This window comes from Anser cygnoides, chromosome 4, assembly GCF_040182565.1.
Source record: "Anser cygnoides isolate HZ-2024a breed goose chromosome 4, Taihu_goose_T2T_genome, whole genome shotgun sequence".
NCBI classification, from domain to species: Eukaryota; Metazoa; Chordata; class Aves; order Anseriformes; family Anatidae; genus Anser; species Anser cygnoides.
In genome coordinates, this window is record NC_089876.1 from 79,912,778 (window position 1) to 79,937,085 (window position 24,308).

Here is a 24,308-nt window from a genome sequence, read left to right on the forward strand (position 1 = left end):
GGGAACGTGTTGCGGTTTTTGTTTTTTTTTTTTTCCAGAGCTTTCAGCAAATACCTTTACCACATTAGGTCTGTGATGTATAAAAATACAGACAGCCTTGGTAATCTTTAATTTAGAATTTCTCCTGTAAGTGAGTTAACAGTTTCAACATTTGATTTCATTTGAGATTTGGAAAGATTTGCTGACAGAAAATAGATAATAATTATTCAAACCAGTTCAGTGCAGAAATCCTGCTAAATGGGCCCCTAGTGAATATATCTCATATGGCGTATTTTCAGATTTTTAATATTGTTTCATTGTCACTTAGCCCATCCTAACATCTGAAAACTTTCTTCTCTGGTCTGTACTGAGAAGTTCCTGCTTTAAAAATGCTTTTTAAATATTAGTGATTTATGTAAACTCCAGCCTTATTTTTATGCAAAATAAGTTGATACCAGTTCAAATAGGTAAATGATTAATAAAAGGTGACATTTAATTTTTTGCATTTTTCAGATTTGGACTTCAAAGTTGTTTCTCACTTTTGGCACAAAAGCAATTTGGAAATTTACAATGTTGTGTAATTCCTATTTCAGTCTTGTGCTGAGAAAGGAAATAGAAAGTGTAGTAGAGAATTAAGGAGGAGATCTTTTTAAAATATTCAGTACTTGTCATTAGAAGTCGTTCCATGAATAAACATGGTTATATGCATTATTTTATCTCACAGTATTTAATGGAAGTACCCTTTATCCCTGTCTTAATGAATCACTTTGATTAAGCAAGGCTAACTGTCTTGAACCTAAAATGGTTGTCTAGAGCCTGAAGACGTTGTTCCTAGTTCACCTAATACAGTACTCTGCAACATAAAAGCCTCTCCATTTCCCACAAAAGTTCCCATTCTAGAGTCTTGTAGCCTAATTCTTCTCTCTCATTAATTGGGCTTAATTTACCTTTGCCACCGTTACTGGTTTTGACCTATATCCATCCAGTCTTTTCATCTGTTCCATCGTTTTTCCAAAATACTAAAAATCTTTGGAAACATTTCCAGCCGATAATCTGGTTAGCTTTCCACACCTTACACAGCTGTTGCTTTTACTGGCAAAGAAAGAAATAGCACTTTCCTAAAAACATTAAAAAAAATAATGCAGTAAGAATTGTGCAGTTTGTTTACTGGCTTTTGAATTGATTGAATTTTTCTACTCCATTCTAAATGCTATCTTGCTAACTCAACATCTCACTGATAATTGTTTTATCACTTTTTCATCATTACAAATCAGCAAACATTGTTAGGATGTCTCTTCAGCATTGGTTCTGCTGATGACCACAATCAGCTCATAATCCGATAAAGCGCTCACTGTAATTTACAGGTGGAAGGAAAGTATTACTTTGAGGTGCCCACCTGAATATTAGCAGCAGTATAGGTGTGAAGTACCATGGTTTGCAATCAAACCAAAATTCTTTTTGAATCCTTGTATTTCCTAAAGCCCTTCATAGTTCTTTTTTTTCTCTTTTCTTCCTCCCTCCCTCCCTCCCTCCCTTCCTTCCTTCCTTTTTTTTTTTCCCCCCCTCTAAACTGTCTATATTTAGTAGGATTCTTCAATGCTTTGTTTGGTCTGTGTGATACTGTCCAAAATCAATCATGTAAAATTAAGTCTATTGTTTTAAACAATATACATCAGGGACCACTTAGCTGATGTGCTAGAAATGGTCTGAGAAAATAAAATGTCAGTTTCTGGAACAAATATTTCAGTTTTCTGAAGAACAGTAGTTCAGTTTTCCTGCTCCAGACCAGACTTTCCTGGTCCCTGCACAGATTTTAGAGGCAATGAATGCACCAGTTCCTCCCAGCCTGGCAATTCCACATTTGCAACTTTGGTAATTACGGTCTTTGCTGTCAAGAGTTCAGGCTGTGTCCCAAAGATACAAGAAACAGGTCATCTCAGGAACCTGGCACTTCGGAGGACTGTGCTGCAGCAGAATAGGAAGTATACAACCTGTAATCTTGCTGTGCAACAAAATGCTGGTTTTAGGCTTGTCCTCAAGAAGATGAGTCTTCAAGACATTATATAACTCTGCACCTCCCCAACAGTCTACAGCTTCTTTACAGATCGCACCGAGATTGTAAGAGGCTCCATTAGTTTTTGTTTCAGCTGTGAGGGGGGAGCTCTGCTATCTATTAAACAGAGCCTTAGAAATCAAGAAGTAAAGCTACCAACCTCTATTACTAAAGAGCAAAAGAGCACTTTTAAAAAGCAAATATTGCAATCAGTTCTGTGTTTAAACCATTTCACATTTATGATCTCCTTGGCCTGGTTTAAAAAAAAAAAAGACAACCAATAAATTTTAAAAACATCAGAACAGGGACAGTGCCAAGGAACCACTCTATAAACCTTTTTTTTTTTCCTAATCTTAAACTGTTGAATTTATATGTACATTTTCTCATCTTCCATAATATATTTGTTGCATTAGGGTTATATAATCATCCCTCTATTTATGTGTGGATCGTGTGCATATTTATCATATCATTAAAATTATTATGACTTTACAGACCTATCAATACACCAGGTGCCAAAGCAAACCTAATCTTTCATAAAACCTACCAAAGTATACCAAACACCCAGTATTAAAAGATCTTTGTGTTCAACATCACATACATCCAACAAATTAATGTCACATACATAACACAAAGTTTTATTGCCTTGTACCCAGGTCCAAGAAAACCCTCTTATTTTTTTCTATTTATATGGCAAATATTTTTATTTCTGTTACACCGCTCTGGCACAGTCTTTCACGAGCCAAAGTTGTTCCTACTTATGACACCATGATTACTGAAGATATCCCAACAGTCAGGAATACCAGATTTCAAGAGCAATATTGATCGTATTATAGCTGTGGCTTTTTAATCTGTTTCTCTAAAGATTTCAAAGTGTATTTGTAACCAATAAGCACGCTAATAATGCTTTTCGAGCTTTTACTTCTTTTTTTTTGGGGGGGGGGTTGAAATAGAAGTGCAAATCCATTTTTAAAACGCTATGAAAATCAGAAATGGACTTCTAGAAACAGTAGAGAATAAAAGTGAAGAAAATCAGAATTTTTAGCATGAAGTTTATGACCTGGAAAGGTCATTCAAAACAAAACCTGTCATAACTATAGGACTAGCAAGTGCCTAATTTAAATATAACTTGTTTTTCAGTCCTCTTTGTATAAGTCAGTTTACTAAATGTGTATTATTTACTAAGTTGTGGTCATCTTTGATAGCTTTATCATTGTTCCTTTTTCATTGGTGTGTTTCAGGTATTTTCATAGTTTGGGTGGAGAGTAATATATATTTTCATGTCCTTTATGAAACATTTCTAAGGGTCATTAAAAAAATGAACATCATTTAATTATGAAGATATGGTAAAAACAAACTTTTTGATGGACATTCAGCTGAAAACTTTAGAGGCTATTTGACTGGAGAGGCTGTTCTGTTTTGAATGTTTAAGCAGTGACTAGAATACTGTCTAAATGACAAAGATGCATGGTTAGTTCTCAAAACTGGAGTTAGTTCTTTCTGGCTTTATTTTTAGCTAGTGCCAGTAATTTGTTTTGTCACAATATCTTTTCAGGCATTTAATGGAAATAACTATCAGAAATCTATCAGGATTATTTCCCTTCCTTGCTTTTCTTGCACCTGTTTCTTCTAACAAGCTAACCTGCTCCCTCGTCCAGTTTGGTAATGCACCAAACTACCTTCCTGACACTCAGCTGCATTTCTAGACCAACAACCACTGCACAAGCAATGAACAGCTCACAGACTCTAGGCACGTGTAGGGAGTCTGAATGCAACCTGGATAGATCAGGTGTATGCAATGGGGACATTCCAATGTCATGCTAGAATTGCTATCTATGTAAAGCACGTACAGTTCTAGCACTGTCTCTTAAGGTTACCGTAATTTATATTTCCCTAAGCTTGTGTGTATATATATTACCAAGAGAAATTTGGATTGACTGTATACGTACATGGCATAGAGCAACTCAGTCGCCATCTCTGAGTTTATCAGAGAGGCTCTCCTATTTGGTCTTTCTCTTTTTATGAAACTGGAATATAACCTAATAGCTTTGGGCCACATTCTGGTATTTTTTAAAGATATTTCAGGATAAAGCCTTACTTCACCGTAATGAACCAGAGATTTTTAATTTCATGATGCATTTTGGATGAGTTAAAAAAGCACAAATATTTAGACTTTTGAATTACTTGTTGGCACTAATGTTCTAATTTTTGGCCTGCTCTTGATAGTTCTCTTAGTTTAGTACGATTACTATTTTTAATATTACTATTTTGTTAATATTAACAGTAATAATATGAACAAAATTGGAACAACTTTATTACTGCTTACTGCTGATAAATCCAAAACAATTGTGAATTGTACTGGTGTAAGGAGGATCAAAATTACATCCTGTGTCTTTCTGCTTTTGTAATTCTACCCAAAATTACAGCCCTACATATTTATGTGAATGTTTTGATTTACTGAAGAGAATAAACTTAGATCATTATGTTTATATTACTTAGAATTAAACAGATTTTTGTCCACTTCCCTCCCATGAACTTTCAGTGATATGCACCAGTGAAATTCTTTCACAGCCAGACCAACAATAAATAAAGCTGGATAGAACATACTCATAAGTGTAAAATACAGTAAGAGAAAGAGTAAGGTGACCTAGGAACTTTTTGTCATCTCTCACTTTTATGATACCTTGGGAAAAAAAAATATCTTTTGAGCTAAGTGTATTAATTCTGGCAAAATTACTATACAGAATTCCCATGGGACACTTGCATAACTGACCATTAAGAAAAAACTGGCACAGTCAGGAGAATGCAGTAGATACATTTTCTGTTCTCATTATCTTTGTCCCAAGTGTAGGACAGAGTTATATAATAGCTGGTGGAATCTGTCCCGCATTATAGTGCACTGATAAGTGACTGAAGATTTCTCCAAGAAGAAAAGACTGCATTGAAATTAACTCATTCTGCAGACAGTTTCGAAACTCTGCATAAACAGAAGGCAGCTGAAAGCATGCCCATCTACAGTAATGTTAAACTTGTAAATGTTTCATAATACATGAAAGTGTCAATTAGCAGCTTCATGACTTGTTATAAAAGCATAAGATGAAAGGTATAAAAGCTAGTTTAGGCTCTGGCATTTATTCATGTTGCAGTGATTCTTTACCATGCTACTGCATTGGAAGTTAGGAGGTTTCACCTCCAAAAATATAAGCTTATGTTGAATTGAAGATTATTGGTACTGATGCATGTCACAACTAGTACAGTTATTCTCAGGGAAAAAAAAAAAAAAAGAAAAAAAAAAGATTCAGTACTAGAAGCCAATAAGAAAACTATGTTTATTGCCAGTGCAAACTCCTCCTGTAATTGATGATGAGATTCTGTCTTGGTGGTGTCAGTCTATAAGAAGATTGAACAAAGTCCTGACCAAACTTATGTCACTGGAATTGAAAACATCTAGAGTTTTACTAATTGTGTATAACCTGACACTGACCTGACTGCTCACTGAAGTCAGTGGAAAGACTTCGATTAATTACAGTAAGTGCTGGAGCAGGAGGTCCTTGGCATGTTTTTTTGAAGCCCTAGGTATTCTGATCCCTCCTTCTCCCTCAGGATCTTCACAGGAATTGTTCAGCCCTGTGGCTAATTGAGTTCGTTTCCAGAAAGGCCTTTCGGTGACAGTGATTTTGATAGGTCACTTAAGAAATAATTTAAAATCTACTTGAAAGGTATGGAATATGATATGTTCAAATGTATGCCACCAGGCAGTGCAGTTAAAGGGACTGAAGTACAGGTTGCTGGCGTAGCTCCCCTGTCTGCCAGATCATTCTGTGTATCACCTTTGATTATTTTTTCTATACCTTGTTAACAGTTGACCTATATTATTATACAGAGAGGCTCGTGAAATAAATAAAAGATCTGCCAACTCTTCCTTGTATGTTCCCCAAAATGAGCTCTGAAATAATCCCTCAAACAAGGCAAAATCAAAAAAACTTATATTTAAATATTTCATTATTTCATTTTCTATCATGATGCCATATAATACTGTATCCCAAATTGTTTGATTTCAGTTGCAGATATCAGTCCACTCACAACCAAGTTATTCCCATAACAGACTGCAACTAAAATAGTTTCTCTTGATTTTCCTCTGTTCTGATGGGTAAGTGCGATAGGAATAAAAATACAATGTGAGAACATAGGCCCAGAGCTTTTCTGTAACTATTTTAAAAGTACTGTATCTAGATTACAGAAGACTCCTTAACAAGCAGGTTTACTGTTTGCTTAAAAAATAAAATAGGCTACAATGAGAAACATCAATAGGCAATAATAAATATTCATTAAGCTGGAAGTTGGTGTAGTCAAACTGTATTGATTTTGGTGCTGTCGATTGCAGGCTATATCCATCCATTTAACTGTGATGCTGAGAGCAGTGTTATAAGCCCTATGATTTTTCTCTGCTTAGGCACAGAGAGGCTGTGACATCAGGCATTTCCAAAACAGACAATTCACATCAGAAGGTCGGTAAGACAACACTCATGTAAAACTGGCATTTGCAGACCATTGTGGTCTTTCTTCCATCCTGATTAGCATTCAGAGAGCCTGATTATTACTCCGTGTAACAGCAGATTCTACACAACACAAGGAACTGACATAGCATATGATATGTGCAGCTTGGCTGTGTTTCCCTGTGCTCATAGGAGAATGCATACAAGCCTTCAATTGTCCCTCTCTAGCTGCAGTAGGTTCAGGTTCACACTTGGAAGAACACTAGACCACTGTATCTTTCTTGTATGCTGCTGCAAGACACACGGCACTTAGCTGCAGCAGCTGCGCTGCAGTCAGCAACTTGACAGAGGGTATGCTCATGGCTGATGCAAGAGCCAAAAGCTTTTTGGAAGCATCTGTTAAGAAAATACTGGAGACAGAAAGTTTTGTCTTTCAGGGAGCTCTTTGTGGTCAAACTTGGTTTTCAAGTTACTTGTCTACCGCTTACAATTCAGTTGTAGCTCTGCACTACAGATTACATCCTCTGAGACCTCCAGCCAAGTTCACATAAAGGGCACTTGGGCACTGTTTAAAACTTAACTCAGAACCAGTGAGAGGCATTAATTGTCAGTAAATGTTTTTAATTCAACATCAAAATGTTGCTATTATCAAAGGTACTTTTTTCTTCTTTAGGAGAATTAATCTATTTATATGCTTAGAATTATTTTCTGAATGCTTTGTAAAATCTTAAATTAAATACAGTCCTAGATTTGTAGGCATCACTATCCTCTTGAAAGCATTCGTATTTGAAACGTTAAAGTGGAGTAGAAAGATAAAAAGCATAAATATAGATTTGTTTTTAGAAGTTAAAATGTTTTGTTTCCAAAATATGTGCTGGGGTCTCCAAAGTTGATACAAGCTTTTGGCTTTGACTCTGAAAACTGAAGTGTTTATAAAATTCCATGATTTGCAATTAACACTCTTGGATGTTAGTGATAAACTTTTGGTTCCTTTAACATCAATACCTACAATTCGTATTTAAGAACATTTCTAATTCAGAACATACTTACTCATGCTGATACAAGATTTATTTGCAGCATTAATTTTTGAGTCTTTTTTTTTTCATTGCAGTGGCACATGTATCGTTAGACTATATAGCAAAAAATGTATTTCTCTGTACAATATTTAGCCAAATGTAACGTGAAAGCTAAATCATACTCGTATGTCAGCAAAGCCAGTACAATTTAATGTGAGAATAGCTGTGCTAATAAGTGCTTATATGGTACAGTGATTGATGTACATATTATGAATGAACATATATACCATGCTTTGTTTGTCAAGAAGTATAGCTTTTTTTATTATTATTATTTTACGTTATACTGACAGGCTGATAATAAAATTTGATACTTGATTTGTGTTATTACAACATGACTTGTGTGAAAAAGGACATGAATTCTTTTAGAATTTAACTGAGAAATATGATGATTAAATGGTCAGCAGCAGGTGATTATTATGAAAAGTAGTAAAGCCAACATTGAAGGCTACATCCAATAGCAGCTTGGCACAGGAACAAACTTGAAAATATTGCTAAGGTTTCCAAGTACAATTTAGTTTGACCTTTAATTAAGCACTGATCTCCATAAGGTAACTAAATTACCTTATCCCTAGGGTGGTCACTTAAGATAAGGTGGCATTGTTTGAGTAAGATATTTGCGCAATGGGGGTTTAAGAAAAGTATGCAAAGAATAACTCTTACCTCCTTTATTCCTTTTCATCAGCTGCTAAGCCATAACTTTCTTGAAATAATTACACTTCTTTTCTGTGATACCCAGCAGTGCATGTGTATTTTACTTGTCTGCAAAAGCCTCGTTGTGCTTTTGCTGATTTGAAGTAAATTAAAGCTAATAGTAAATGGTTATGTGGAATGTCTCAGGAAGCTGAGAGATAGCACAACCCTTATATGTCCCGTGTGTCCATTTGTCATTCTTTTACTTGTACTCCCTTCTTCTCTTTTATATAATTACTTCATCCTTTTTTTATGTCACTAATTCCTAAAATTACTCAAAGATTGAACCCTTTTTGTTGCATTTGTCAGTTCCACTTAATGTTTTTGTACAGTATACAAGGAAGTTTCTCCTGAGTTCCCTTAGTGAACAGTCCTGTTGTATATCCTGTTCATAACACCTTGTTTCAGGACAAGCCATCTTAGCTAGACAACTACCTAGGATGTGTACAAAGAGATTTAAGTGAACTGGTGACTAACTTGTTTTCTTGAATGCATTTTGTTTGCTGGATTTTCTGGTTTTCGTTACATTAACAATTTAAGCAGTGACAGGGAACATTCCGAAGTACTGGGTCTCATTCACTTCTGCTGTTAAATTTGCAAAAAAAAAATCTCAGCTTGGTTTTGTCCTGGGCTGACTAACACCCTCCCAAGTAATTCCCAGGCATGGTTTGGGCATGCATCAGTAATTTTTACTTGTTTGGACCTCTTTGATATTATGGACTATTTAGCTATTCATTTGACTATTTAGCCAAATGGAAACAAGCACTTCCATGCTAATTGGCTTCCATGGCTGAAATCTGTCCTGGGAATGTGTGACTACTACAGACCATAGCTTCTGTTGCTCAGCAAGGCCAGCAGCAAAAAGTATGGAAACAAGACCACTTTTCAGTGAGCAGGTAATGGTATGGCCAGTCTAAGAGAGAAACCAGGGCAAGTAATAAGAGCAAGTCTAATGCATCAGGGGAAGCAATGTCAGAATTCCATCTGTAGGAACAATGACAGACAAAAGGTGTAGTTGCCTATACTGTCAGCAGACGTTAATGAGAAAAGCCCATGGTTTGAAGGCTTAACACTGTTTTTTCAATGCTGAGTGCAAGCTAGTAAACGGGAAGGATTTAGGCTTAAAACTTAGGATTGAAACTTAGGCTGGAGTTTTCTCATGCTGCCATGTGTTTCTGGTTTGGGCTGGGGGTTTCTTTTCATATCAGTGAGCAAAGGGACCAGCCTTGTCTCTACTTGCACTGCACTGTGTGTATTGTAAGTATGTCTGTGAACAAAATTTACAGAAATGCCAAAGGGAGAGGTGGAAAAGCGTGGATGTAGTGTCATGGTGAAGGGAGTCATCAATCGGAGGCAGGAGCCTTGAGGAAAAATGAGTCTCCGGTGGACATCAGCTGTTGAGACTTTGACCCTGCTGTTTCCAGGAGTGAAAACTTTGCAGCCACTCTCCTGACCATAAGGACATTGGTGAAGGGCTCAGAAAGAGTGGAAGGAGTGCAGTGGTGAGTGCTGTTGATTGTTGGTTGGCCTCAAGTGCTGAACAGGAGCAGGCCGGCAAGGGAAACCACGCGGCAGCCTGCTGACCAGACCTCCTGCAAGGCTGCTGTACAATGTCATGGGCAGAAAATGAGAAGCAAGGAGTCAGTTATTGAATTAGCAAATCTATGTTTTAATTTTCCTACGTCTCTTGGAGGAAACTGAGTTCCAGTCAATGAACACCAAACTCCTTCCATAAAATAAAAACAGAGAGCGACGTTTCTCCTGATATTGCACTATTTGTAATGCGACATCTGCTTTCAGTTAAGTGCAAAATTTAGCTTGGAAACATCCTGCCTGAGATGAACACCAAACTCATTCATGTAATAAATTGATGCCAAAAACAATCTGAAAAGATCTCAGTCAATAATTGGCTTGACAAGATTTTTCCTCCGGAATATTCAAGATTAATTAGGGACTGTTGCTACTTTTCATGGCATCAACTGTTGAGTCCTCTGGAGCTCAGACACTACCCAGTGGTGTTGGCAGACCAGACATGCCTTTGATTCAGTGACCGAGGAGGTGTGCGTGCCTGATTGACAGCTGCATGCTGATTAGGCTCGGGTTGGACATCTCTGGGCACCAAAGGTAATCAGCATGCAGCAGGCTGAACAGCGCTCGCAGCCTTGTGCAGCCTAACTTCCCTAGTCTGAATATGGAAATGGTTGTGCTAACAAAGAATTAAAACGAATGCATCAGAGAAGGGCTTAAAACAGCTATGTGAACACAAGCTTTTAGAAGACTAAAGTAATACTTTGGACTTCTGACTGAGAAATAATGAGCTTTTTAAGTGCAGACCAATTAAATTTTGCATTAAGAGTCCAGATTTTCACAATATTTATCTTTTTCTTTGAATTTGCAAATGGTGTAATTTATCTTGTGAAAGGGCTTCCACAATATTCCAACAGGCATAGGTTTTGTGCTACCTTTCTCCGTAGGGGTGAACTTTACCTACAGAATGTGTCAGAAAGATGCCTGCTCTGTGCAGGGTTACCTGTTTGCACTCAGGCTGTCAGTCACAACCGAGTCCCTGCCCTGCCTCCCCCCCAGCGCTTGGCATTTTGTTCTTATTTCCATTAGGATTCAAAGTATTGCCTGCTTTGGATTTTTCTTGTCTGAAGGGCTTTCAGGAAGCAAGGATAAAATGGCGCTGCATGAACTGTGCTTTTATCTGGATAAAATGAACTGGCATTAGTGTTCTCTAAGATACTTTTCTTTTTTTCAGACATGCTTATACAAATTGTATGACCAGTGCAATGTAATCTGTAAGGACAGTTGAGATGGTAATTACTTTTGGAGGGTTATACCACCCCACCCCCACCCCCCCCAAAAAAAAAAATTGACTCCCAAGGTACCAAGCTTGAAAAGCCTGGAGAAACACTTCCTAGCCAGTGTTCTTCAACAGTGATACCAGTGCAGGTACCGCTTTACACAGTTATGCTTCATCACTTTGTTTTTGTCTGAATCAGTTCACGATATTAACACATGCAGTTGAGAGATTTTAGCAATTTTGAAATAGGGGAGTTTTTTCAAACGATGGGGATGAACAAGAGCCCTGACTGGAATTCTGTGGAGAAAATACACTGAAATACATGGGATCTGGAGATCTGGAATTTTTTTGATAAAATACATCTTCTGAATACTGAAAGAAAACTTTTTTTTTTTTTAATTTTCTAAAGGCAGGAGAGTAATAAGAGAAGAAAAAGACTATTGATTCTCCTTGAAACTGGGGAAGAAGGAAAGTAAACATTCAGTTAAGGGGATTCACTACATTTATGTCACGCAGTCTCCTTTACTAAATATCATCCCTTACATTTTGTGCAATTAGCCAACTCAGTTTCCTCAAATAAATGCAACGTTAAGAACAACAAGCTTATTATAGATAGTATTTCCTGGTAAAGGAAGGGATTTTTTTCAGCAGCAGCAGTATATTTTTTGTATTGCTGATAGCATTTAACGTTTTAAAAGGCAGTTGCGATTTTAGCTGGTAGGTTGTGTTCAGCAAAGGACCATTGGAAAATATTTATGAAGTGGAGCCGTGCTGCTCTGTGGGAAATGAGGATCTGTTCATTAGCTGACCACCCAGAGGATGGTTTGTGCTGGCCAGAAAGTAGCCACTAGTGTTGTGAGTACAGTGCTGTTGCAGTCATGCAGTTGAGAGTGTTTACTATTTTCTCTCTCTCTGGTTGTGCAGTGTAACATTCCAGATCATTAAAAGTAGCGGGGATAAAAAGTGTTTATTTTGTTTTACGTCAACATTGGCTTATATAGCAAATCAACTGCTGATTTGACAAATTCTTTTGAGCTTGATTGTGTAGCACATTCATTTTTCATGGAACAGTCCCTTGCTGAAATGTCTTCTGATGACACATTGACAAGCTACAGAAAATAAACGTTTTGGTGCCATTTTCTCAGCAAGATTACTCACACTAGCAGAACACTTGCACACATAGTTCATCCAGACACATTTTCTGCTGTAAAACTGAATGTTGGGTTGTATTTATAGAACTGTTCTTAAGCTAGAAAATTACAATCATCTACTTTTCAAATGTGTGTGGGTAGCAGGCTGCAGAATCCAAATAGGAGCTTCATTTCTGTAGAGAGAAAATCAATGACATGTTGAGATTTACAGCAAGCCTTTCCCCGGGGATTCAAATTCTGATAAACAAGCACCCTGAGCTTATGAACTTATCATGCCTCACTTCAAATTATTTTGAAAGACAATTTCAAATTTTACTATTTAGTTCCCAAAGGATAATAGCAACTCCAGACATTCTCAGAGATACGAGCAAGGGCTAAAAGCACTGCCTACAATGGTTGGATTGCTAGCAGAGAAAGAGCATGGAGGAAATAATAATAATACAGTCAGTCATTTCACTCTGTTTCTTGGAACAGACTGAAAAAAAAAAAAGAAAAAAAAAAAAGGTGAAGCTGACAGCCTAGGTGAAGAACTTTTCTATGAAAAAAAGGGCAAACTTTTCAGCAGACTGTGTTTGTTGGGGTTTTCATCATTATAACAGTGAGTCACCTCAAACCATTGCCGAGCCACCTAAGCAGAAATAAATCAACAAAGGTCTGCTGATTTCTATAGCCTAGGTGTGGTCTCAAGGAACTGCTCAGCAGCTTCAGCAGAGAAGGGCCTATTTCTGCTTGTTCTGATCCATTTGTAAGAACAGTATCATAGGAAAAGTTGTTACAGTCATCAATACAAAATGCAAAGAAAAGCCTTTTCCCTGCACTTAATATCCTTTTTGGTTCTTTTGTGCTTTGGAAGTATAGAAATATAAAAAGATTTTAACAGAATTCTGAACCAAAGACTTTGTTTCCTCTCAGCTTTCTCCCGTTATGGATCTATTGCATTCTTGATCCTCACTTGTAGGCAAAAATATGATGGTAATGTTAGCAGAAGTATTCACAAAGAGCATTTCTATGAGAAAGGTTTTCTTTTGCATCACATTTGGCTGTTTTGTTGCTTTATTTTTAAATATTCTGCATTGTCAACTGCAATTTTTAAGGTAAAATAATTTCCAAACTGTCAGGTTCCTTCTGTCTACTCTGTTTAACTAACATGTTAATACAATGAATCCCAGCACACCTCAAAAATACCTTTGAAGTTTGTAACTTCAGGGCCTACAAGTCACCGGTTTGCTGGGTGTGTAAAGGGCAGACTAGCTCTATGGGGAAGGAGTAGATGTTGCACTTTCCCAGTACCCTAGCCAGTGTATTGAGAAGTGAGATGACACAGTGTCTAGAATTTTTGCCTTACAAAAATGTTAATTAAAAATTTGTATTAGGCCTACATTTTTTTCAAAACAGACGACAATCAGATGGAAAACATGGTTATTCATTATGGATCGCACAGTTGTTCTATCTAGTGTACAGCTTATTAAAGTTGACAAAATCCTCCTAAAATTGTTTTAGAAATGCCATCCGAACATAGTTGTTCAAAAATATTGAGATTAAGTGTCATAAGTTAGTCTTCTAAATCATAATAATGAGTTTCTTAGAACCCAGGGCGATAAGTCAAGTGTAGGCAGGCTGTGGAGAAGAAACTGGTAGCTCTTCCTGGTTTATACAATGGATATGTCTATGCAACAAGAAATTACGTTAACCTTTCAGGCTTACGCATTGTATTGTGAATAGAGGTCTAATTAGCTTTCCACTGTCATCCCTAGGCTGGCTTCAAAATTATTGATTTCCAAACTTTCACCTCTCTTGAATATCACTGGGATTTTCATTCTTTTAGCTTGCATTTATTCCAGTCTGAATCTTACTTTCCTGGAGGAACTGTTGTCAGTTTTTTTGCTACTCCAGGAATGTTTGGTTGGTTGGTTGGTTGGCTGGCTTTTAATCCAAACTGATATTTCAATTGCATTGAAACTTAATATTATGAACAGATTTGTTGGAATGGTATTGGTTTTTTGTTGTTGTTTTTTTTAGCTATCTACTGACAAAATTAAGCAGGACTAGATATGCTGGCAGTTCCAAATACTCTGTCCCGTCTTGTTCTCCACCCGATATTCAGCCATGGTCTTTGCTTATGGCCTTTAACCTGTTTTTAATCCAAAGGTGTACTAACTTTTTTTGCAATTAAAATTGTTGCTTTACTACGAAAATATAAAAGTGTTCCCTGCAACATCCAGTTCTGATTTCATATCAAAGCAAACCATGAAATCTCAAAGTGGTATAAACGCTAAAGCAAAAAGTTTTGATTACACAGCCTCTTTTGAAAGCTTTTTACAACATTAAGATGAGATTCAACTGCCCAAATGTAAGCATATATTATATCTATATCTGAGCTTGTAATCTACATTCCCTTTATAGTAAATGAAGAGAAATAAGTGGTTTTTTAGCATGTATTCAATAGCATAAAAAAGAGAAATCTTAATTTCTAAAGCAGAATCGTGCTTAATCGTGCTTCTCATGTCTTGCCCTCCAGACCATTCACCACCTTAGTTGTTCTCCTTTGGATGCTCTCTAACAATTTTCTGTCCTTTTTATACTGTGGTGCCCCAAACTGCACACAGTACTCGACCAGAACCCCCATCTCCCTCTCTGTGGGGCTGCTCTCCAGCCTTTCATCCCTCAGTCTGTACCTTTAGCCAGGGTTGCCTCTTCCCATGTGCAGAATCCGGCACTTGCTCTTCTTAATCTTCGCGCAGTTGGTTATTGCTCTAATTTGTCATGATCTCTCTGCAAGGCATCTCTGCCCTCAAGATCAGAGTCAATGGCTCCTCCTAATTTAGTGTCATCTCCAAACTTACTTAGTATGAATTTGAGTCCTGCATCCAGATCATTTATAAAAAACACTGAAGAGAACTGACACCAAAATGGAGCCCTGGGGAATCCCACTAGCAACTGGCCACCAGCAACCCAATGTAACCCCATTTGAGCCCAACCTGTCAGCCATTTATTCACCCATCGTATCGTGTATTAGTCTAGCTGTATGCTGGACATTTTGTCCACAAAGATGCAGTGAGAGACAATATCAAAAGCTTTGCTGAAATCCAAAAAGGATCACATCTACTCCAAAAAGATCCCATCTACACATCTGCCTTGTGGCCTTGGCTTACATTTGTAAAAGATCTGTCAGTTAGAGGAATCTCATATAATGCTTAGTGATGCTGGAACAGAGCCATAGTTTCTCTGTGTGTATGAAAGATGAAGATTTACTGGAAACAATCAGGAGTACTGCAAATGCATTTTCATATTACCATCTTAATTTTAATTTGCCAAACAACAGATATTTTTCAATGGCCACAGCTTCCGGACTTCATGTTAATTATTCAGTATTGTTCTGCTTCTCATTAAAACTTGTAAGTAAGTTGTTCCTCTGGGGGGGGGGGGGGGGGGGGGGGGGAAAGTAACATGATTTTTAAAAGTGCTCTCCTCAACTGAATGCATTTTGCTCTGTTTCTTACACCAAACAGAATAAAGAACTGATCAGTGTTTGTTTGTTTGTTTGTTTCCCCAACATTATAGTCTCAGTAATTCAGCAAGCCTTTTTTGCAGAGACATATTGCCTTCCACAGTTAGCTTCTCCAAACGTTGAGGAATCTCTAAAAGCATATCAGGGCACTCAGTTCACACCAGGGCAGGGTAACAAACCCAGGTGCCAACACTGGGGATAAGTACCCTGATAGCTCTGCCTAGGAACTGCATATATCTGGTTTCTTTTGGAACTTTCCTATTTTTAATACTTCTCTCCCTGTGTGATTATCTTAAAAAAAAAAATCAGTAATTTTAAGGTGTTTTGGTCACATGCTCTGACTGGGTTGTGTGCTGAGTTGATATCTCATGCTCTTGGAAAGAACTTGGTTTCAACCTAATGCAGACAAAAATAGAGCCAAAATGGTGTGTAGATACTTTTCCCTATAGAATGCAATGCTTGTTTTTCAGCTATATTTATTATATATCTAAAGAGAATTCATTTTCTCTGCTTTATAACATATACAAAAATAAAGGTTGCTAGTTTGATACAGAGAATATTAGGTTCATTATATTTGGTATAGCATGGAATAGAAAACTGGAATAAAGAGTTTGTCATTAATTTTAAACCCTTATTTCTTTGGCCCACTGTCATTGTGCGAAAGCGTCAGTATATAAGGAGAATTTTTTTGGTGGTATTGAACCTTTTCTACATCTCTTTATTACCCTTGTTGCAGCCTTCAGAGAACAGCAGGGAACAGTCTCAAATGGCTTCTGCTGTGCTGCCTGTACTCCTCCAGATGACAGACCACTGCAATCTGCTTTATTAGCATCGGGTTTGGTCAGAACTTGTGGGAGCCATGATCAGCGCTCTGAGAGGTCCCTTACCTGTGTTGCAACATGTACATTCAGCAAATTAAAATTTGTCCTGGAGGATTACTGTATCTAGCTATCTATTACTGTACCTAACTGTGAATAGAAGAGAGAATTATACCTTTCCATTTATTAGCAAGTCTGTCCTTGTATTTCATGTGCAATAATAAAGAAGAAAAACAACAACAAAACAATAAAACCTAGCCACAAGGAAATGAACACTTAGTCATTTTAAGTTCTCTTTCATTGATTTGCAAACAGATGGTAGGCAGACAAAAAGGATTAAAGAAACCTATAGCAGATAAATAGGGCTATAGGAGATAACTTTAAAAAACAATTAAGATAAACAGACAAAAGAATCTGGAAAAGAACCTGGTGTTTTTACTTTTCAGTTGTTCAAAACTGGTGGAGTTCTTCAGGCAATGAGTAGGAAAACAAACCTAGCGATGTCAGAATGTGCTCTACGAGCCCTTGCCCAGTACGCGTTGGAGCTGTTATTAGCTGTAATAACCTCTTGTCCCATTACATCCAGTTGTTCGTTTCAAGGCAGGAGAGTAGGTCAGAGCTGTAGGGAGCTATGCAAGCAGCTCGTCCATGTAGGAGGTCCTGAACAGCAGGAGACACAAATCAGCTGAGGCTGCCACACAGGATAGCAGAATACAAAAGGCAGCAAAGGCAGACTGCCATTATATCCATGTAAGATTATAAAAAGCCTTGCACTGAGCCTTTATACTTGTAACTTGTCTGAGAAATATAAAATGTATTGCTTGCTCTGCATTCTCGTTTTCACTTTATCAGGTGCTTCTTCTGTGCATCCTTGATGAGCAGTTTTGGAGCAGACTCCATCAAAACCAGTAACATTTTAACTCTTTTTTTTAATCTCATTGCTAATATTTGCTGGAGTCTGTTCTTAAGTCTGGTGATACCATCTTAGTATCTTTTATTTGTAGAAAATCCTGTGCTCAAAGAGCAAGAAGCATTCATAGTTCCCTTCTTCTCATTTGTGATGGACATAAATGTCCTTGTCTTTAGCTTGCAAGGTGAAGGGGAATATACAATTAATGAATACCAGGCTCTGCTTAGGCTGATTCAAACAAGAGAACAAAATTCTGCTTGCCTCAAGGCATAGATTGACCGCATCTCTGAGCCCATCTATGCCTCACTTTTGCCAAGGGGCAGCATTATATGCTTTTTGTTGTTCCCATACCCTGCAATTACTGTCCACTTGCTCTGGGAACTCCCTTTACGTGGGCTTTGCCACTTAACACACCCCTTTGTGAGCCTCTTTAGCTCACTAACCTGGAGGGGATCTGACAAACATCAAATCAGGTGCAAGGAGAAGTAGTTGGGCTGTAAGGAAGAGGATGGGATCATATAGCATAGGACCAAGGAGCAAAAGAAAGGGAGGCAAAATGGCAGAGGAAGGAGTGGAGTGGAAGTACGTTTTTGGCTGAAGCTTCCCTGTAGTGTCAACTTTTCCCCCTCTTTCCTGTTTGTCGTGGGGAGGGAGTATATATAACACAGGGTTATTGTCTCAGTGAATGCGTTACGCCAAGTCAGTTTAGGGTTCAGTGGAATGAAATGACTTAAGAGCAAATATATATATACATTTAAAATAAATAACCCTTCTAGAATTGCTGACCTTAACAATTTGAAGCCAGACTTTCAGTATTTAAGTACCGGTTATGTTTACTACAGTGTCTGCCATGTCCCTTTATTTCTCACACAGGTGAGGTAACAAGCTTCAGGCGAAAGGAAAATATCATGCCTGTGCACAAGCAGCATCCTGTGCATCCTGTTCTTTTTAGACAAGCCTGTCAGAATAATTTGATTACTGAGCCATTTGATTACATGAAGCTGTTGACAAAGGATGGTTTTGAACAAAGGAACTTGACTTTTTTAAGAAATAAGAGAGGCACGGTTTCCTGTCATAGTGTATATGCCCTTGAGTTTTTTATGCTCTTAGTCAGAAGTATGAATTTATGAAGATAAATCCTCAGCCAGTGTAAATGCACATGACTCCAGTGAGCTCATATAAAGCTGACTTGGGATATTTTATCCTTGGGTAGAGCTGTGTGGTGTGCCTGCGCCAATTGCATTGTTCACTACCACTGAAAGGAGTATTTCTGCTCCTGGCCCACAGGCCTTGTGCTGGCTCTGGTGCTTGTTGCACTCTGCTGAATCACTTCAGCTGGCTAACCCTGAAAAAAAAAAAAAAAAAAAAAACAACTCAGCTGTAGAGTGGAACTGTAGCCTGGGCTGGAAGTGTATCCTCCATAACTGAGTTCATGGTGTTAGTGTGAAATAGTTCACAAAACTGAGGAAGGAAAAAACTATTAATCAGGGGAAAACAAACAAACAAACAAAAAAACAAACACCAGTGTTGCTCACAATCTAAAACTAATCCATTGCACAGTCAGAGATGTGGAACCATTACAGAAGTGAATGTCAGATAGAATATAGTCTGGTTTAGTTCTGTAACATTAAGTCAAAAGCCCTTAAAAGACATAGTTACTTTTATATTTTATTAGAAATTTGGGAATGTATTTTCCCAAAAGATTTCTGTTGATGATGAGTTCTGGAGAAGAAACAATCTAATTTAAGGTGTAAGTATTCTTGAACAGTCAGTTCCTTTAATATCAAGGGTCTGTATGCCTTTAGAATGAAGACTTCTGATAAAAAGATTTAAAACAGTTCACTCAATGTCTTATTTAGTAAGGATTAAAGATTTTTCCGTTTACACAGGGTAGAACTGCGTAATGAGAGCTTATATAGCCAACAGAAAGGAATGTCATTCCTGCTATGTTGTGCTATAGAATAAAGTTTGAAATTCATGGAGATACTATTAGTTTGATTCAAGCCTATTTCCTTCTCTAAATAAAGAGACATATTAGGTGTGGAAACTAAGAGATGGCATCTGTTGAGTAATTTTTAATTACTGTTTAGAATCATTACTTGAATCAATTATTGCTGCTATGTTAATCAGGCCAGATTTAAAGAAAAAAAAAGTAATAATGGTAGAAATTAAGAGAATTCGAGCCCATGTAAAACTTAGAAGTCCCTAAAATTATTGGACATCCAGATGTCTTGCTGTGAGTGTGATATAAAAAGTCTTTCACTACATATAGGCAAACCCTACAGAAAGGTAATTTTTTTCTCTAACTTCCCAATTTGTTTTGAACAAAAAATCACAAATTAGAAGTTTCCTTCAAGTAAATCATTTAATAAGTAACTTCCTCTTGTGCAAGACATTTATAAGACCTGTGGGGTTTTCAGCTTAACAGCTAAGCTGTATAGAAAATTTTCTATAGGCAGTTTATAGTTTTAACCATATGACTTGTTATGTAAAATAACATTACTTGGTAGAACTAACAAAAAGTATTTCTGGCTTAGTAACTAGAGAATGTGTAATAAATGTTATTCTCTCTCTTTTTAAGGACTTAGAACACAAAGTGAAAGATCAGCTGCTGTGGACAGCAGAGTTAGAATGCATGACACTTCAAGGATGGACATTCAGGTTAGTATTACAATATTTGCTTAATCTGTTTCATTAAAACAGTTCTGTAATTCTCTGATACCCTGCTGCCACTGATACCATGCTGCTGATACCATGCTGCCACTAACCGGCCTTTTTCCTGGAGAGTAAATATTACAGCATTTCTAGAAATGCAAGTAGAACCATGTGTTGATATAACTGGAATTACTAAGGTAAGAGTAAGTTCTGCCGTGCCAAGGATTTTCAGTCTTTGTCCTCAGAGTCACAGTTACTTTGGTAAACCTTGTGGTTGGTTGTCCCTGGTGTTAATGGTCTATGGTTCAAGGAAGTGTTCTCTGCCATGAAGAGTGACCTCATTGTCTCTAGGCTATGTACTGGGCTCTGTACATCCACTGGAAAAAAATGGGTGGGGGTAAAGCACTGAAATAAGCTGAAAAGTTCGAGAATTGCTGCGATAAGCACTTGCAACATTTTCCATCTCTCCACTATCTTCAGAGGCTATTACTTACACATAAAACAGCAGAATTCCTCCCTTGCTGCTATTTCGTGAAATCTGCCTTTGAGAAGTATGTTTTCTGCCTGGAGCTCTCAACACAACAGAGCGTGGCAATGATCACCAAGTGGAGATTCTGCAAGAAAAATTACGATGAGTTGGCACCTGCAATTTTTTCTGTGTAAATTCAGTGAAATAACCACTTTAAGTGGAGAAATCAATCATTAATGAGCTACATTAAAAATGTCAGGTTAGTACTGGACAAATACATTTTAACTCTCTTGCTTATCTGTTTTATTGTTTCAATAATGTGTATAATTTTATATATGAGGAGTTTAATGGTGTAGGCAGTCTTGATTTCATGACAGTATAAGCAGCTGTTTTTATTGCATTTAATGACTTTATAAATTAGCTGATTAAATTGTTCAGTAGATTTAGGCTTGGTATATACAGTAGCCTATTCTAATCTGAAATTTAATTGAATGTGTATCATTTGTCCTTCATATTTTCATATAAGAACTTAATGCTATTTGGTACCTATTTTTTTCCAAGCAAAATTAGCGTAATTAAGAAGTTCTCAATTAGCTGAATAATGTTTTCAGTTTCATTTTGCTTTAATTCCTCCCAGAATTGTCTTTGTTATCTGTTAAGGGAATTGCTCCCAAAATGTTATCATCATATTGGAAAGCCCATTTTAATTGTACATATTTTTAATGTAGGCATAGAAAAGGAAAATGTCCACTGAGTCGATACAACATTATCTATAAAAACTGGCATCTCTGCTAAATACAGAAGGTATTATGAGTCAACAATGGTGTCCACTGTGGGTAGCATCAGATACGAGTTTTAACTGATGTTAGAAAATGGAAGAGTCATAATTGAAAATAGCTTGAAGCCAAAAGTGTTCTTGAAACCAAGTACTACTTTGATCCAATGTTCAAATCACTTTCTTCTATGAAAATTCCTAAGAAATTTTCTGTAAGCATATGCAGAAGATGGCTGTACCAAAGGACATGCAAAGCCTATCTGATCTGAATGATTATAGTCACAGAGGAGCTAGTTGGCCCATATTTTGTGTTTTGTAGTACTGCTGTGACACCTTTTTCTTTGAAATTTACATTACTGTATTTGCTGAACCAAAACAACAGTTCATTTCCCCTACTTCTGTTGTAATCACATCAGCAAATTCTGCATTCTTAGGCCTTCGTCTTCCATTTAGGTGTAGGTTTACTGGCTGTGGCTTAGGCAGATACAACTCTTCAGATCCAAAAAAGCTGCCCTATGGTGAGTCCTGTTATTTAAGATAGTTGGTATTTTCTGCCACAATTCTGGTATCTTCACTGCAAACTCTATTCAAACTTGTTTATTTCTTGCCTTTAATTCTCACTTCAGCAGTTGGCATTACTTTCAATTAACCTCACCTGGCTCAGCATCCTGGCCAGTGTTCAAATGTCTGCTTTCATTTGGGTGGGTAATGTGCCTATCCATCATAGAAATCTTGGTTAGGTGACCCACTGGATGATTGTCGACCATGAGGGTCTCCATTTAATGAGCTTGTCACAGTATGATGAGGGAGGACCAAGGTGTAGCTCAGCACCCAGAGCACCACAATATTCTAAAAATGTTGATGCCACTCAGGCAGGTGCATGCCTCAGACTCTCAGCAGCATGGCTTGCCCACTTCCAGACCAAACTAAGTGGGATGTCAGAGGAGGGTGCAGGTAAAGGCCTGGAAGTCTAGCAGCTTTGTTATAAAAACTGTCCTTAGGGGGAAACTGTCTGGTTTGAAACAGATGTAAGATTACTGTTTTGGAACTGTACTTTACAGTCTCGGGGAACTTCACAGCACCATCTGCATTTGGACAAATAAAATAAGCTTCTATCATAGCTGTGAGTTCTGATTTGAACTGATTTTTCAAGTGGCTAGTGGCCAGCTTATATTTTTAATGCTCCTACATATGCTAATGCTTGTATGCTGGAAAAGTATCTGCAGAAGATAGCCTAAGATGACAGGAATCCTTAAGGAACATTTCAGTTTTAAGTTTCTCATTGGCAGCAGGATTTAAATATTATTTACATAAGGAATGTTTTTCTTTAAAGAAGAGATTAAAAATGTATGTAGGTAAAAAGTATCAGCATGAAATCTTGTATATGAAATAAAGAAAAATATATCCATCTCTTCTTGAATTACATAAAACATTACTAATAATTTTAATTAACTACTTAGTTAACCACTTCCTGTTGGAAGGTGCTCTTGGAATACAAACTGTTACAGCTATTTGTTTTGAGTATTTCCTACAATCAAGGCTAATTACTTTAAAAGGTATATTTCATTAAAAGAAACAACCCTGCAATTTGTAAGTATAGATTCTTTTCTCTGCAAATAGTTAATGGAAGAGCTCCTACTTAGCAAAGTTCAGCAGTGCTGAAAGATTTATTGTAAGTGTCTGACTTAGCAATACAGTTGCAGTTCTCCTGAAAGAGAGTTAAAGAAATTTAAAATAATGCTTCTCCAAAGTTCTGATGAAAGAATGAACAGACCTCCCACAAAGAGTTGACAAGTTTCTCAATATCCCTGTAAATGAGAGAGCTCCTTCATTAAAAAAGCATAAGCTCGCCAAGTAGATGAGTTGAGGCATTACTTTGCCAACAATTTTTTGTTTTATGTAAGTTAAGCAAGAAATAGATGAATATTAACTCAGTATTTTCTGAATTTATTTCTCTCATTTCTTGGCTTTTTAAGGCCATAACTTGCAAAGTGTAGTTCACTAAATGGAGATGTGTGAAAACATTGGCTGCAAATGGTGCTCACTGGAGTACGTGTCATATGTTTGTGCAGAGGAGGGCTTTAGTGCTGCTAAATGCAACAGGAAATGTGCAGGTTTAGGCCAAAAATAGTACTCTACATGTTAAGGTTTATGACATTTTCATTTCAGTTGCATATTTTTAGTCACTGCTTGGCCAGTAGTACAGTTCATCTAAATAACATTTAACATTCCCTCTTCCTCCAAAGCAGATATAAACCTATATTAATGGATCAATTTCCATGGTTATTCTAAAGCCAGTGAAATTGTCAAATGTAATTGCCGTTAAATTCTGAACATAAGAATGATTTCACATGAAAAGGACATTGCATTGTGTTTATGTATAATTAACACAAATAGAAAAAGTAGGGACATGTACATGTAATTTAAGGGATGAAGATAGTAGAGAAATGCAAAATGAGATACGGGACTCTTCCTAACAAACATATTAATCTCAGTAACTTTGGGGTAACTTTTGAAGATTAGAGAATTTTTTACATGGTTTTAAGTGAGGGTATGCATCTGTGACACAATTTCAGGAAATACTTTGACATAGAACGTTTTAGAGGTTAAATTTTCAAATGGTGATATTAATCTTAGAATAAGCTTCAAGGAGCTTTGTAGCTTCTAATGTACCTCTTACACTTTCATGAAACTGAGAGGAAGCTAGCTCATGGAAAAGAGTGATTATGGTAAGGGTCAGAAATGAGTTTCTCTTTTCTCACAGGGGACTATTATTAAAGAGTTGTTGAAATCTTAATTATGCCTGGATTTCTAAGTAACAGTGGTAGCCAAAAGTCTGAGTAAAGGCATAAAGAATAAATAGGTAATCAAAGATACATTCTTTGCCTTGAGCTAGATTTTCTGAAAGAATCCCACGCTTTACTG

At 37.1% G+C, this 24,308-nt stretch overlaps 1 protein-coding gene across 6 annotated transcripts in view; it reads left to right on the forward strand.

Annotated features, from left to right (window-relative positions):
• The window catches only part of LOC106038647 (bifunctional heparan sulfate N-deacetylase/N-sulfotransferase 3), a 491,131-nt gene that overhangs the window by 258,656 nt on the left and 208,167 nt on the right, over positions 1 to 24,308 (forward strand). For all 6 annotated transcript variants that reach the window (XR_010831310.1, XR_010831312.1, XR_010831311.1 and 3 more), the window contains exon 5: positions 20,066 to 20,145. The gene's annotated coding sequence lies outside the window, so the exon portion shown is untranslated. The remainder of the gene's footprint in view (positions 1 to 20,065; positions 20,146 to 24,308) is intronic.